At 46.1% G+C, this 13,315-nt stretch overlaps 1 long non-coding RNA gene across 3 annotated transcripts; it reads right to left on the bottom strand.

The window, feature by feature from the left end:
• Positions 1-3,746: 3,746 nt before the first annotated feature.
• LOC118178051 lies at positions 3,747-11,862 on the bottom strand. 3 transcript variants are annotated; one of them, XR_004756034.1, is made up of 4 exons: positions 11,816-11,859; positions 11,636-11,747; positions 5,472-5,858; positions 3,747-4,735 (listed from the first exon to the last, which is right to left on the bottom strand). It is a non-coding gene; the product is annotated as an uncharacterized LOC118178051 (long non-coding RNA). The 3 variants fall into 3 exon arrangements; XR_004756033.1 differs by having other exon boundaries at positions 11,636-11,862; XR_004756035.1 differs by lacking the exon at positions 5,472-5,858 and having other exon boundaries at positions 11,636-11,862.
• Between the last annotated feature and the right edge of the window lie 1,453 nt (positions 11,863-13,315).

The raw sequence follows: 13,315 nt of genomic DNA, 5'->3' as shown, positions 1-13,315 counted from the left end.
GTATTTTTTGGTGCCTTTTTTTTTTTTTTTTTTTTTTTTCGGTGCCTGCAGGCAACGTGTCACAGGCTTTGCTTTACGCGTGCGTTGCCCCCACGTGGGAAGGCACCGGTGCGCTCCCCACACACCCTTATGTGGTGGACAGGCAGACCGACACACAAGGCAGACACAGACAGGTGCCCACTGAATGGGCAGGGACAGGGACAAGGATGGGAATAGGGACAGGGACAGATCCCCGTCCCCCCACAGTGATGCGTCTTGCTGCATCCCCTCCCCTTCAGGCCAGGATTTGTGCCAGGGGTTTTGCAAACACACCGGGCTGACAACTTTCTCTGAGGAGCAAATGAGTAAGAAAATGAATTAACAGGATGAAGTGGGGCCAGCGCCCAGGCTGCTAATGGAAGGAGCGCAGCCAGGGGCGTGTAAGCCGCTTGACTGGCCATTTCATCAGCTGAGATTGCTTCTCCGGGAGGGCTGTGGCTTTACTCAACAGTCGTGTATATATAGAGAGATAATTTTTTTAAAGAAGGTTCAAAACATTAAAGACATGATATTTCAGGCAGAGCAGGTCACAGCTTTAGCCTCTCCCCAGAGCTAACCTGGCGGTCAAAAGCAGAGGCAATAGAGCTCTGCCTGCAAAAAAGTCCCCCCGTAGGAAGGAAGGTAATCCCAGGAAGGGGGAACCTCTGCACCATGATCCCCAATGCCAGTGATTTTCACGTAACTGTTTTATGGCTTTTTACACCAGGGATTGGGTACTGGGCACCTCCACATGGTGGTGGCAGGGTGGTCTCTTCACCTCACAAGCCTCTTACCTGTTTTTCCTGTTTGGGCCTATTTTTACAGGTCCCCATGGTGACAGGTGCCCAGCAGCAGGGCTGTCACCCCTGCACTCCCAAACCCTCCCAGCTGCACCCTTGCTCCCCTTGCATCACAGCAATCACAGATTCACCCTTTTTCTGTCTGTGCAGACAAACTCACACAGGCAGGTGTTCCTCTGGGCTTTCGCACATATGCACAATCCCATTCACTGTCAAATTCACAGGTGCATCGGGTCTCCAGAGAGACCCTTCAGGACATCCCATAAACTGAGCAGGGTACCCCTTTGGGGCAGAAACTGCCCCAAACCTGGAGAGAAGCTGAGGGGTCACCTAGGAGAGAGAGCAAGGCTCAGCACAACCCAGGGGCTTTGTGCAAGGCAGGGAAGAAGTAGCAGGGCCAGCTGCTTTATTCACCGTGTGATTCCTTCCCGTGGGGGGACAGAATTCCTTCTTGGTACCATGTTCTCACATCCTCCCCAAATACCTTATGGTGTGTGCAGCATCTCAGCCCGCAGCCCCTGATGCTTCAGATCTCCTCCAGAGGCACGAGTCTGTGCAACCAGGTAGCCACGCTCCTGTAGAGCTCGTTTGTGGTTTCTTCAATACGATAAAAATATTTCTGCAGGCTCAAAGAGCTTTATAAACTTTGCTAGTAGCAATACACACACATGTCCCCTATATATGTATACACACACACCTTTCATGATTTAGTAACATATACAAGTGCTGCACTTACACAAATGCCCATTGCCATCATTTGCACGTTTAAGATCATTTGAAGATATTATGGGAAAATTTTCCAGAGGAAACACAAATTTATTTGACTTAAGTCCTAGGGCGACATTTAAAAGGTTGGTGTAGCTGCACTGATGTTAGCTTTATTTCAGTGCCTTGCATTAGGGATAAATTTGGTGCGGTTTAAAAACACATGCACTTACCTTCCTGTGGCTCTTGAAGAGGTAGGGTAGCTTGGGAGCCCAGCCTTTTCATGCCTTTCAAGACAAATCCACTCAAAAAGGAAGGGTTAAATTAAAAACAGACCGCCTCCCTACGATCAAAATGGGAGCCTGGCTGCGGGAAAGAGGTCTGAAGAGCTCGGTTTGAGTAGCCACACACACAGCACAGAGAGAGGTCCTTTGAACACGCCACGTGGCTTAATGGAGAATGTTCCCTGTGTGATTCTTCAGGCAGGCATCCCACCCTGTGCCATGGGGTGCCTCTGCCCGGGGGCTCCCTGGGGGTGATGGTGTGGGGAAAAGCACTTTGGTGGCCTCCAGGGGCCAGGAGCTTTCCCCATCCACACCCAGCCCGCCCACGTCCAGGCCTCGCCATCTCTGCAGGCCTCCAACACCTGCCTGGTGTGGGCCCGGCCCTGCCTCCTGGCATCGAGTCCCTGAGGGCTTTTAAAATCCAGGGGAAGAGACACGGTGTGAGAGTGTAGTTATAGCTCAGCACCTGGGTACGAGGCTGGAGTGTGTCAGCCTGGCCTGCGGCAGCATTTTGCTGTCGGCAGCCCCACCATGTGCCTGACAGAGGCCTGGGTTGGAGGAGGCCAGGGTGGATTGACCTTGAGGTCAAAATGCTTCAAAAAGCAAGCTTCAGGACTGGGAGCGAGTGATGGGGTTGATGGAGGGGAGGAGGAAGCATCCAAGCTGATTTCAGCCCCCCAGCAGGGGCCGATGGCAGCACCAGGAGGGACCCAGCCAGGTCTTCAAAGGCTCAGGAATCCCTGCCACCCCAAAACACATCGTCCTGCAGCCTGGGGATGGGCACATTCCCTTATTAGTAGCCTAGAGGAAGAAAAGAAGACAGAATGGGAAATAAAAAAAAAAAATAATCAGACTGTTATTTTATATTTTTTCCCAAGATTTCCAATGCCCCAATTAAAAAACTTGTCTGTATCATCCTAACAGTATCACTGAATTTACCCACAAACAACATCACAGTAATTTCAGAGCCACCAGTCTAGGTAAGAAGCAAAGGGCAGGATGCAAGTGCTGCATTGGCCTGAGGATTTTGTTCCTAAATCCAGAATTTTGTCTCTGTACTGAAAATCTGCCTCATTATCTGATAATCCCAAATATTTTCTGATGAGTACCTACATAAAGAGAATGAAAACACTATCATCAACAGGTTAGGGCTAAACACTTCCCCCCAGAGCAGTGACCTTTACTAGGAGCTAGAATCTGTTGAATCTGTTTAATTATCTGAAATCTGTATGCAACTTCAGCAGCACATTTGTACTACTCCAAACACAGAAATTGGGACAGAGATTTGGTAGTTTCCCAGGGACCTGCTTTCAATTAATCTTCTCTTCATTTGGTTTACATACCAATTCTTCCTCATCGTGTGTCCAGCCCATGGGCATTGCTTACTCCCTCAAGGCGAAGATGATTATTTCATCCACGACCATCTGTACTTTGGGATCTCCGTTAATCCTTTGCTCTCAAAAAAATCCATTCTCAATGCTTTTGCCCCTGCTTTGCTATTGCCTTTGGCACATTAACACTCATTCATTTTCTTTCATTCAGGCTGTGTAACAATCATCTGCACAACTCAACATTCTGATTCACCTTTTTGCACTAACAATTCAGAACCTCCCATTTCCCTAGTCTCGTGGCATATGTACCTTGCACATCCTTGCCTTTAACCATCAGGGCAGGATAATCCCCCTTGTCCCTTTCTTATCCATTCAACATTTATTTTACTCCCATTGTATTCCTACCGTTCTTTGTGTTTTTTCCTCTGATTACTTGTCATACTGTTTCTGTAGCTCCAAATACCTCACAAAAACCTCATATGCCTTTTCTACTCAAAGGAATACTTTGAATATATAATCCCAAGTCTGATCTCAGGCTGGCGAAAGTCAGGCATAAATTCTATAAAATCCAATGGAGCACATAAATCTAAATGACGCAGGTGCTTTGATTTTTTCAATTCCGTTCTTTACTTTCCAACTTTAAAGTAGTCTCATTGTGAAGTCTTAAAAATAAAAAGCACACAAATGATGCACTTTGAGGTCAGAGAAGGCTATTATGGCCACCCAGCCTGACCTCCTGAATCATACAAGCCAGAGTTTCATCCAGTAACTCCCATATCAAACCATAAAAAAACACCCGACCTAGGTAGCCAGTGGAATAAGAATACCAGTTTTCTAACTCTTAAAACTATGTTTGATCCATCTTGATGTATACACAGGAAATGCTTGTATATAAATAAAGTGAGCGAGCAGCTTTCTCTCTTCTCTACATCTCCAGCAAGCATCTCCACTCTTCTGTATTTATATTTTGAATAGCTCCATTGAAAATCTGAGACTATTTACAAACTCGGCACTAAGCTTTTTTAAATATGGTTCAGCCTTCAGTTAAAAGATCAATCTCTTCTAGACACTAGATTTTACACATCACTTAGGAAAAGTCTCAACATCCTGGCTTAGTTTTTCCTCCTGGTTTTAATGCACAAATTGTTATATCATCTCATGATGAGACACAAGATGCACACAAATGCCATGCATTACATACATCTCGCACACTACGTGTCACACGCACAGCGACAGTTGCAAGCTGATGCTGCCTTAGCCGATCATTTTGCTAAAAGAAAAGAAATCGTGCTTTATTGAAAGATAATTAAACCTTTTTCTTTCATGTTTGCTCCAACCAGATTGCAAAACTAGTTGGACCTAGTTTACAAAAAAGATAACCTTTTTGATGATCAAAGGAAGAGATTGGTTCCATTACTTGCATTAGTCAGAGTTGTCTGTGCTGTGGCCTTCAGAATAAAGGGAGAAATGTACTTTAGAAAGATCTGAGTAACACACTTTACTCGAAACATTTTTGTATTATATTGCTTCTTGACTGTTTCAGCTTACTCTGTATCTGTGCACTTTATTTTAAGCACTCCAGAAGTGGATGACAGGTCTGGGGGAAAAAAAGATAGAATCTAGTCAGCGTCCAGCAAATGCATCTTCAAATAATGCTTTAAAACTGGAAATTACATTTTGAAATGGCATTTTGTACATTTCCAAGGATGAGGTATTCAAATGGCGATATGATGTAATATATTGTCTAATGTTAAAAACTCTTTCTCACGTTTGTCAATATTATTTTAGACTGGTAATACTAAAATGCTCTAAATAATCTGAAACAAGAAATGATGTGGACAGGTGCATCATAATAAATTAATACAATAATTTTTGCATGATTTTTCCACACTTCAAAAATGCATTCAATTTATTTAGTTTATTGGATTCAGTCCAGCTCTTCCTTGCTCATTTTGGTATTTTATTTTAATATGATTTCCTGCTAAAAAGAAATAAAAATGAAGCTTGTACATCCCTCTCTAACTCTCCTTTGTCTGCTTAACAAAGTAAGGTTTTAACATATCAGCCAGTTCCAATCAAGTTAGTTGGACAATTAGCAGTCTCAAACATACCCTTGTCCAAAATGTTTCATAAACAGGTGGCTGAATGGAGGAGAGTAACTTTGTTAGTGCAGTGTGAGCTTAATTTCTGAGGCCACCGACCTCACTCTCTCCCGAATGCTGACTGTCTGCCTCTTGGAGTCTGCAGGCAGCAAAAGCAAATGGCCCAAATTTTGCTCACGGGAGGCTACCATGAGGACTGCAAAGGCTTCAGCAGTAGATGAGGAAACCCACCTGGCTTAGGAGCTGGAAGTGGTTCTTAATGCCAAAAGAAATCAGGGATCACCCCCCAGTTTCCCCCTGCAACCAAAGAAACTGCGGGATGGGCTATGGCAGCAGGGATGTTCTCAGCAGGCACCTGAGCAAGCGAGATCCCTCCAGGGGACACAGGGAGCCTGGCCAGGGATAGCCAGCGACAGGACAGAGCTTTAGCATCACCTTTAATCCTTCGTTAGGGCCAGTAAGGGCTTCTACAGGAGGAAGAGAAACTTTCTGGGAAATTGAACCGGATTGCAGCACCACTTTTGCTTCTTGCATGCATGCTAAGGGATCCCACAAGTGGGCTAAACACATTCTTGATCGCAAAAAAGACTTGGATCTTACACACTTTTGAAGACCTTTCTATTTTGAAAAAAAATAAAAATAAAAATACAGAATTAAGCATTTTCTTAAAACAGGAGAAATATTAGGGAAAACTACACAGGTTTAGAAGCGTGGTATGATTGCTTATATATGGAATAAGTGAATTTGTTTTTTTTCTGTTCTTGAATTAGCCTTCACTCGGCTAACATTTTTAGTAATGGGCTGTGGGGTTTCCTTTTCCACTAATATGTTGTCTGCTCTTCAAAGCTAACGTTAGAAATTATCAGTACAATGTAATCACAAGATTCACCAATGCAAAGAAAGTATTCGTTCTCTGCCAAAAATCTGCTTTTGTTTTCTGTTGACTTCAGGGGGATCAAGACCTGGCATGCATCAGCCTACAGCCGTCTTCGCAAATTAGTTTGCCATTTGTTATTACACATGGAAAATTAAACCTAAAAGTCCAACAGGTCAAGAGCCATAAGCCTGAATGAAGGAAAACAGCAGCACAATTATGGGAAACAACATATCATACAAAATGTCCTCAAAGCTAAGGGGGGATTTTAGAATATTATAAGCTCGAGCATCTTTCTGACAGGATCCCAAATGCGATAGGGGTGCAGGCACACGTTTGTGTGCTTGTCCGTGCATTTCTGTCCAACTGAGATCAGTACTTGAGTTTCAAAATAAGTACAAAAAGGAGAATTTTCCAGTTTGTGTCCTCTGGCAAATGCAATTTCCCTCCCAACACACATTAAATTCATTTAGCCTAGTGCATTTTTAATAGACATTATTCATCTATTACCTTAATGAGCTTGTGGTGAAAGCATATTGCCTCCCAGTTTTAACAAAAGCAGTCTAATATTGCTGCAGCTTTTTCCCCTTTTGCCTTCTAAGGCAGAAGCACGGAGGGGGGAAGAAAAAAAGCTATAGAGACAGATAAGGTTTTTATTCTGTGTCACAACACTACATTAAGAATAAAACCTTCCACTTAAACACTTAAATGAAAACATCAAGAAACTAATTTACCATTTGTAACCACATGATTTAAGTAGGAGCAGCTTTAATTTTCTTCCCATTTTCCTCATATTCAATGTGAGCCCACATTAGATTTCACTGGCTCAAATCACAACACTTAAAGCCACTTTCATTTTCTTTTTGATTAAATAATTGAAATTCCTGTCACTGCCTGCACTTTACTAGCACACAAATTTTATGTGTAAAGATAAATACTCTCTTTCTCCTTTCCCTGCCTGTGGGCTTTTTTTTTTTCAGTTTAATCTTAAAAGCAGGCAAGGTTTAGTTTATTGATGGTTCCATAAAATGGATCAGTACTCCATTCACCTATTTCGTGGAATTATACCGCTCCCATTAAGTGATTGTTTGGAGAAATTATGGAAAGCCATCTTCTCTAATTTAGCTGGCATCGTTGTAAGGTTATTGCTATCCAATCCTAAAAGGACAGGAAGCAGAGTTACTCGTGTGCTCTTCCCTCTCCCACACGCGCATCCATTAATGCCCGAAGCCTTGATTTTTATTTAAGTATTTGTTTCAATTAGGGTAACAAGTTTTCCTAATGCTCCCTGATAAGTGACTCTGACAAAATCCTAGGCGCTGCCTTGCCGCTCGGCTCGCTCACCCTGCAGCTCCCGCTGCCTGCGACCACAGGGGTTTGAATGTGGTTTTGGCATGAGCTCAGGCACCTACTTCCTTTATCTAAAATGTCAAAGGATCATGCAAATCTTGACGTGCGACCCTGTAGTGTGCTTGAGGAAGCAAAGAGGAGACAGAACTCAGCTGGGTCCATACCAGGACTTCACTGTTTGATCCTGCAGCATCACCATCACCTGCCCAAGGAGCCAGGCTTCCATCTAGAACCAGCTCCCCTAAGAGACACACATGATTATTTCCCAACAGGAACCTTTTTGCCATCGCATTGCTGTGAGTTCTCCCCTAATCCGATGCTTTGGCTTGTCCTGGGCGATGCTCACAGAGCTCAGAGGCCCTCGCAGCATCACGCAGGAGAGGAGGCTTCCAGGAAGGGTCAGGAGGAGAGGGAAGATTTCTTCCCCTTTCACAGCAGCAAAAATAAGAAGGGCAACGTGTGTTGCCTCTAGAGTAAGCTTTCCACTGCCAGGAAATAATAGAGAGCGTGGACAGACGTGGCCTGACATGGAAACAGGCTTTGTGGACGTGCCTGTTCTCAGCCAGCACAACCGGAGCTCCCAGAGGCACAGACACTGCCAAGCACAAGGGAGCCTTGTGCACCAAGAGGGAGGTTTGGGCATTGCTCTAAATCAAGCCAGATCATAAAACTGTTAAATTTAGGGTGATAAAACCACGCAGATGCTAGTTCAGTCATACAAACAGCTCTGCCTTAAGATATGCAAGACAAAACCATATCCTGGCTTTTCCTTCTATTTTCTTAGAAGGAAAAGCCAGGATATTTTTACAATCCCTATAGCAATATCTTACTTCTGACCTCATACCCTGACCAAAGAACCAATGGCTTCAAATTTTGTATGAAGGCCTTTGAGAAAGGCCTATGAGCTTCAAAGGGTGTTGGGGCTTCCTATCTGTATCTCCCAACCTCATGAAAGATGCTGTCTGCCACTACCAGCCCCACAAAGCTTGCCTCATCAGGCAAAAAGAGACAACTTTCATTTTCAAGTAGCACGTCAACCTCTTTCCAAACAATTTAGAAGCCTTCCTGGTATTCTTGAATATGCATTTTCAAATAAGTTATATATGTATATATATATATATATAAAAAGACTCAGAAGAAAATTTGCCACCAGCACTTGCAAGGAAGTTAGGTCCAGAAGCTAGGGACCTTTCTGTGACCAAGGTCAGCCACAGCTTTTAGTGCTGAAAGGAGAACCAAGAAACAGAAGAAAAACATCTTTGTTCCTGCCCCTCCGTTTCCTCTAACTATTCACCCTAGAGGACATTGTTACCATATAATAACTGGGCATGTCAGAACCAATTAGGCAACTAATAATAAAGCAGATGCTGCTATTGTGAAGACGATGCAGTGAAAGTATGGGTATAGGAAGGCCCTCGGTGCAGCCCGGGCTAAGCAGATATGATGCTAATTGAATTCTTGCTGGCAATTTTTCACCCCTAAATGAACAAGAAAGAGAGGAATCTTGGAGTCTCATCTGTTTAGCTTGTGAACAGGAAAATGTTTTCAAGCCCAGTAAATGAGCAACCTAATCCACAGGGATGCTAGCAGGAGGGGTTTCTTTAAAAACTGCAACGCCCCTAAATCCTGGTGTCTTGAATACAGGTTGTGCCCTGTTCCCAAAGAGGAGCAGGAGCCAGGGACTTGGTTATTTTGCTTAAGGAAAGTGAGCAGGGCTCTACTTTTTCCTTGCTTAGAGGCTGGAGATCCCGTATGAGGGAGTGAGAGGGCTTTTCACACTGCTTGCACCAGGGCACTCCCAGGGCTCCAATGGCACGAATAGCTCAAATATGATCAGAAGAAGGAGTTAATGGGCATCTGAATCAAAAACGACTGCTCTCCCTGCCCCCATACTGCTACCCTACACCCAGAATCCTGCTTCCTGCCACGTTTGTCCCCATTTTCTCCCCAAGTCTGCTGGGAAGAGGGACAGCCAGCTCAGAGCCTGGCTGTCAGCTGCCCCCAAAGTGGACTGGGGTGCCCCAAGCCCAGGGAGACCTTCCCTGGAGGCTTGGGTGCCAGTTTGTGAATTAAGCCTTACCAAACTGAAGGCAAAGGCTCCCAGGTTTTAACATGGACTGAAACCTAAATTCCAGGGTTAAACCTGACGGGGGTTATTTTTTTGGCAAATATCCTCGCTTTTGTTGCTCCTGCCACAAAAGAAGTGATTTCTCCACCTCATAGTTATCAACAAGCAATTAAGTCTCTTCCAGTAACCCTACGCTGAGAAGGGCTTTTAAATTAAAATATTTTCCATTCGATTTTGTTAGCTGCTAAATGAAGATAGGGAGAAACAGGCTAATTACAGCTATCCTAATTAAGCTCCTACAATAACCCGTAATTACAGCATATTTATCACCTTTGTGTCGGACACTTTAACCTGTTGTGGTTTGTAATCAGCACGTCTGCATTGGGGGCTGGAGGCTGACATCCTCCCTCCCCTGGCAGGGCGAAATTTTTGATTGAAAGTGCGGAAGCAAACTCTCTGCTCGCGAAACTGTAATTAGGGTAATTTGGGAGGCTGCACCATCAGCAGCAAGGCCAGGTTAGGAAGCTGGGCTGGGTGGTGGGCGCGTTGGGTGACCCCACAAACAAATGTGGCCTGGTTGGTGGTGAGAGGAGGCGCAGCGGGACTGGCACCGGCCTCCGGCTGAGCCTCATTTTCCCCGGGTGCAGAAAAGCAATGGGCAGGGGGCCGGGGCACCCACAGCCTGCCCAGGGAAGGGAAAGGGGCAAGGGAAGGGCCATCCTGCTGGCTTCTGCCTCGCTGTGGGTGGAGGCCAGCCAGTCTCCTGCCCCTGCGGTGTGCAGCACTTCACCCTTGGGTGGGAATGAGCAGGACAGGTCGGGAAAAATGGGCACCCCCTAGGCAACCCCATTCTGTTAGGAGCCTCCAAGAGAGGCAGAAGGGCAGTAATAGCCTCCAAGGACAAGGTGCAAAGGCTGCTGGTGCTGGGGCCTTCCCGGGGTCGAGCCTCCACTCAAAGGGAGGCGTGCATGGGCTTGGGGGCTGCAGGAAGAGGCACCGTGACACGTGGGGGCACCTCCTTGGAGTACTGGCGGATGCTGCCAGGGCTAAGCCACTGCCTTTCCCCGGGATAAGGCTCCAGGGAGAGCCCCGAGCCTCCTCCTTCCAAGGTGGGCTTCCATTCCCAAGCCCTGTGCCGTGACCCTTCTCCTTCTCCCCTCTGCCTCTTGGTCTTTCCCCAGGGGCCAGGTCACTTCTGGGCTTTTTCTGCCCAAATTTAGGGGGCTATGGGGTTGGGAACCCATCACAGGGCATGGGACAACAAAAACATCCAAGAAAAAAAGTCAAGACAAACGAGAGTTGTAGTCCTGGAGCCAAACAACACTGCCTTCATGGCAATACTCAGAGGAAGGCAAAAAGAAATTTGTTAAATCATGTCTAAATCGTGTTCTAAAATAAAGGGCACCCGGCGCTGCCCACACTTACGAGGCCATTCAGAGCTGATTTATCGCCTGAGACCACAGAGACAAAATCAAGCCATTACAACCTTTTAAAAGCTTTCTTGCAACAAACTAAAAATATCCAATGCTGACAGATGCAGGCTGTCAATAAGGAATTTAAGAACTCAGTATGAAGAGTGGAAAGAGTGCAAAGTCTTGATAAACATCTCAAATTGGGTCTTACTCAGTGGGAAACAAGTAGTTTATATTGGTAATTGTAAAGGGCATTTTACATTGAGTCAATTAAATGAAAATCTTTTAAACCCTTTTTAAAAAGAGACCTTTTTAAGTTAACAGGTGATTTTAATTGGAACCATGGGACTTGCATCACAGGAGGTGGGTTGGGTCTTTTTGTTGAGATTTTTTTTTGGAAGCATTAAATATAGGGGAAAATCGATACACTTCCATCAGCATCTGAACTCCTAGAGTCTTGCAAGTTGAATAGTGAAACTAAGCAAGAATTACAGTTTGCTCCAGTTTTGCCAGGGGGGTTTCTAGCAATTAAATGCGTTTCCATCATGACTCCTTAGTTGTGAAGGATGCAGGAGAATTTCCTAAATCCTAAGAATATCCTAAGGCTGTGTAGCCTTAGGATAATTATTGTTAGTCAGAATCTTTGCCATAACCAACTGTAAAATAGGATGCATTTTTAGAGATGATTTACCTTCAGAGATGTCAACCATCCCAGCTGACAGGATCAGCAGCAGTGATTGCATGTGAGCAGTATTTCACATTGCAATTCCTTTTCTTCCTTCTTCACAGCCACGAAGCCTGCTCTGCCAAACAGACCAACAACTTGAGCAAAACCCTTCCTTCCAGAGCAAGTGCCACCTCCAGCAATCACCTGCTGAATTCCTCCAGTTCCCATTGCTCTGCACTTTGCAAAATCAAGCACTGCGTGTCCTACAAAGCCACCAGGCATGGTGCAGAGCCACCAGCACCTAACCAGGAGCAGGCTAGGCAGCAACACATGTTCCCCAGGTGAAGACGTGGAGTTGCCCCTTGATAGAGTCAGGGAGGCACCTGTTAATTTAATTGCAGCAACCTGTGCCTCCCTGCTCCATGCAAATTGTCTTGGGGTTGCAGCCCTTGAATCTCACCCCAAAAATCCAAAGGGAAATGCCCCATGTAGCTAATAGGGGCAGGGAGCCCTGGGCACACAGGATGCTGGGGGCAGGTTTGAAGCCCAGCAGGGAAATGGGGTGGCAGAAAAGGCAGCAAATGCAGCAAGCAACCTGATGGCAGATTTCTCAAAAATGGTTGTGTGAAAACTCATCTTTTTGACAAAAACAACAAAGACTTTGATTGCACTTTCTTTTTTCCAGCTCTAAACAGATGCTGCCTGTGAATTTGAACATGTCCATTAAGGAGCCGGTACCAGAGGCTGCCCAGTGGGTGCGTTATGGGGGCAGAAATCTGCTCCTGCAGCAGGGGAAGGGCCTGGTGGAGAACCCCCTGCCCCTCTGCTGGCCCCAAGGCACACGTACTTGCTGCTGGCATTGGGTGGAAGCAAAATGCCAGAGGGGAATTGAGAAGTTGCCCAGGGAGCACAAGGAAGGAGGGAGCAGAGGCAGCCTGGGTCCTTTTGTTGTGCCCTTCCCAAGAGAAAAGGGGTCCCAAAAGCAGCCCTGGAGGTGCACCAGTGTTACCCCTCGCAGCTGAGGTGTGCAGACCCCAGAAGTTTTTGGGCCTCCTGGGTGTGGAAAAAGCCTGGAGCAGTGACTGGGTGAGCGGGGGGAACCCCGAGCTCCCTATGGTTCCCTCTCCCCCTCCCCAAACCTTAGGATGGAGTCAGGAGGCACACATAGCTGAAGAAATCAGGCATCACCATGAGTTTATGGACTTTTCAGAAGCGCTCAGGTCACGGGAAACATGACACCCCCCCACATACATAAGTGTCAAAACAGCAAATATCTCTTGCCATGGAGCTGCAGCCTCTTGCAAACTGCTAGAAGAAGTCAGAGAGAGATTTAGCAGGGACTAAAAACCTCCAAGTGACCACCAGGAGTGGCTTCGTAGCCCCCTGCCCTTTCGCAGCCTTGCAGTGAGTTGCACACACGGTGTTCCCAAAAAGCCAGCGGGTGCCTTCCACGTCCCAACAGGGCAGGTGGGGAAACCGAGGCACGGCTGCATGGGAGAAGATGGGCAGCAGCCTCCCTCAGCACCTCTCTCCGTGGAATTGGTGTGCTTCTGCCCGGCACCAGGCGATCAGTCTGCGGGTGTGAAGTTATGGAGCGGGAGATCCAATCACCAGCACGCCTCCAGTCCCGCTCCAGTCCTATCTGAAAGGGTAAGTGTTCTGCATCTTCTTCCGTGCCTGCAACAATCTAGACAAATAGGCTTT

The sequence above is a fragment of the Oxyura jamaicensis genome, chromosome 24, assembly GCF_011077185.1.
Source record: "Oxyura jamaicensis isolate SHBP4307 breed ruddy duck chromosome 24, BPBGC_Ojam_1.0, whole genome shotgun sequence".
In the NCBI taxonomy this organism is placed as follows: Eukaryota; Metazoa; Chordata; class Aves; order Anseriformes; family Anatidae; genus Oxyura; species Oxyura jamaicensis.
This window is presented reverse-complemented; position numbering and strand designations above follow the sequence as displayed.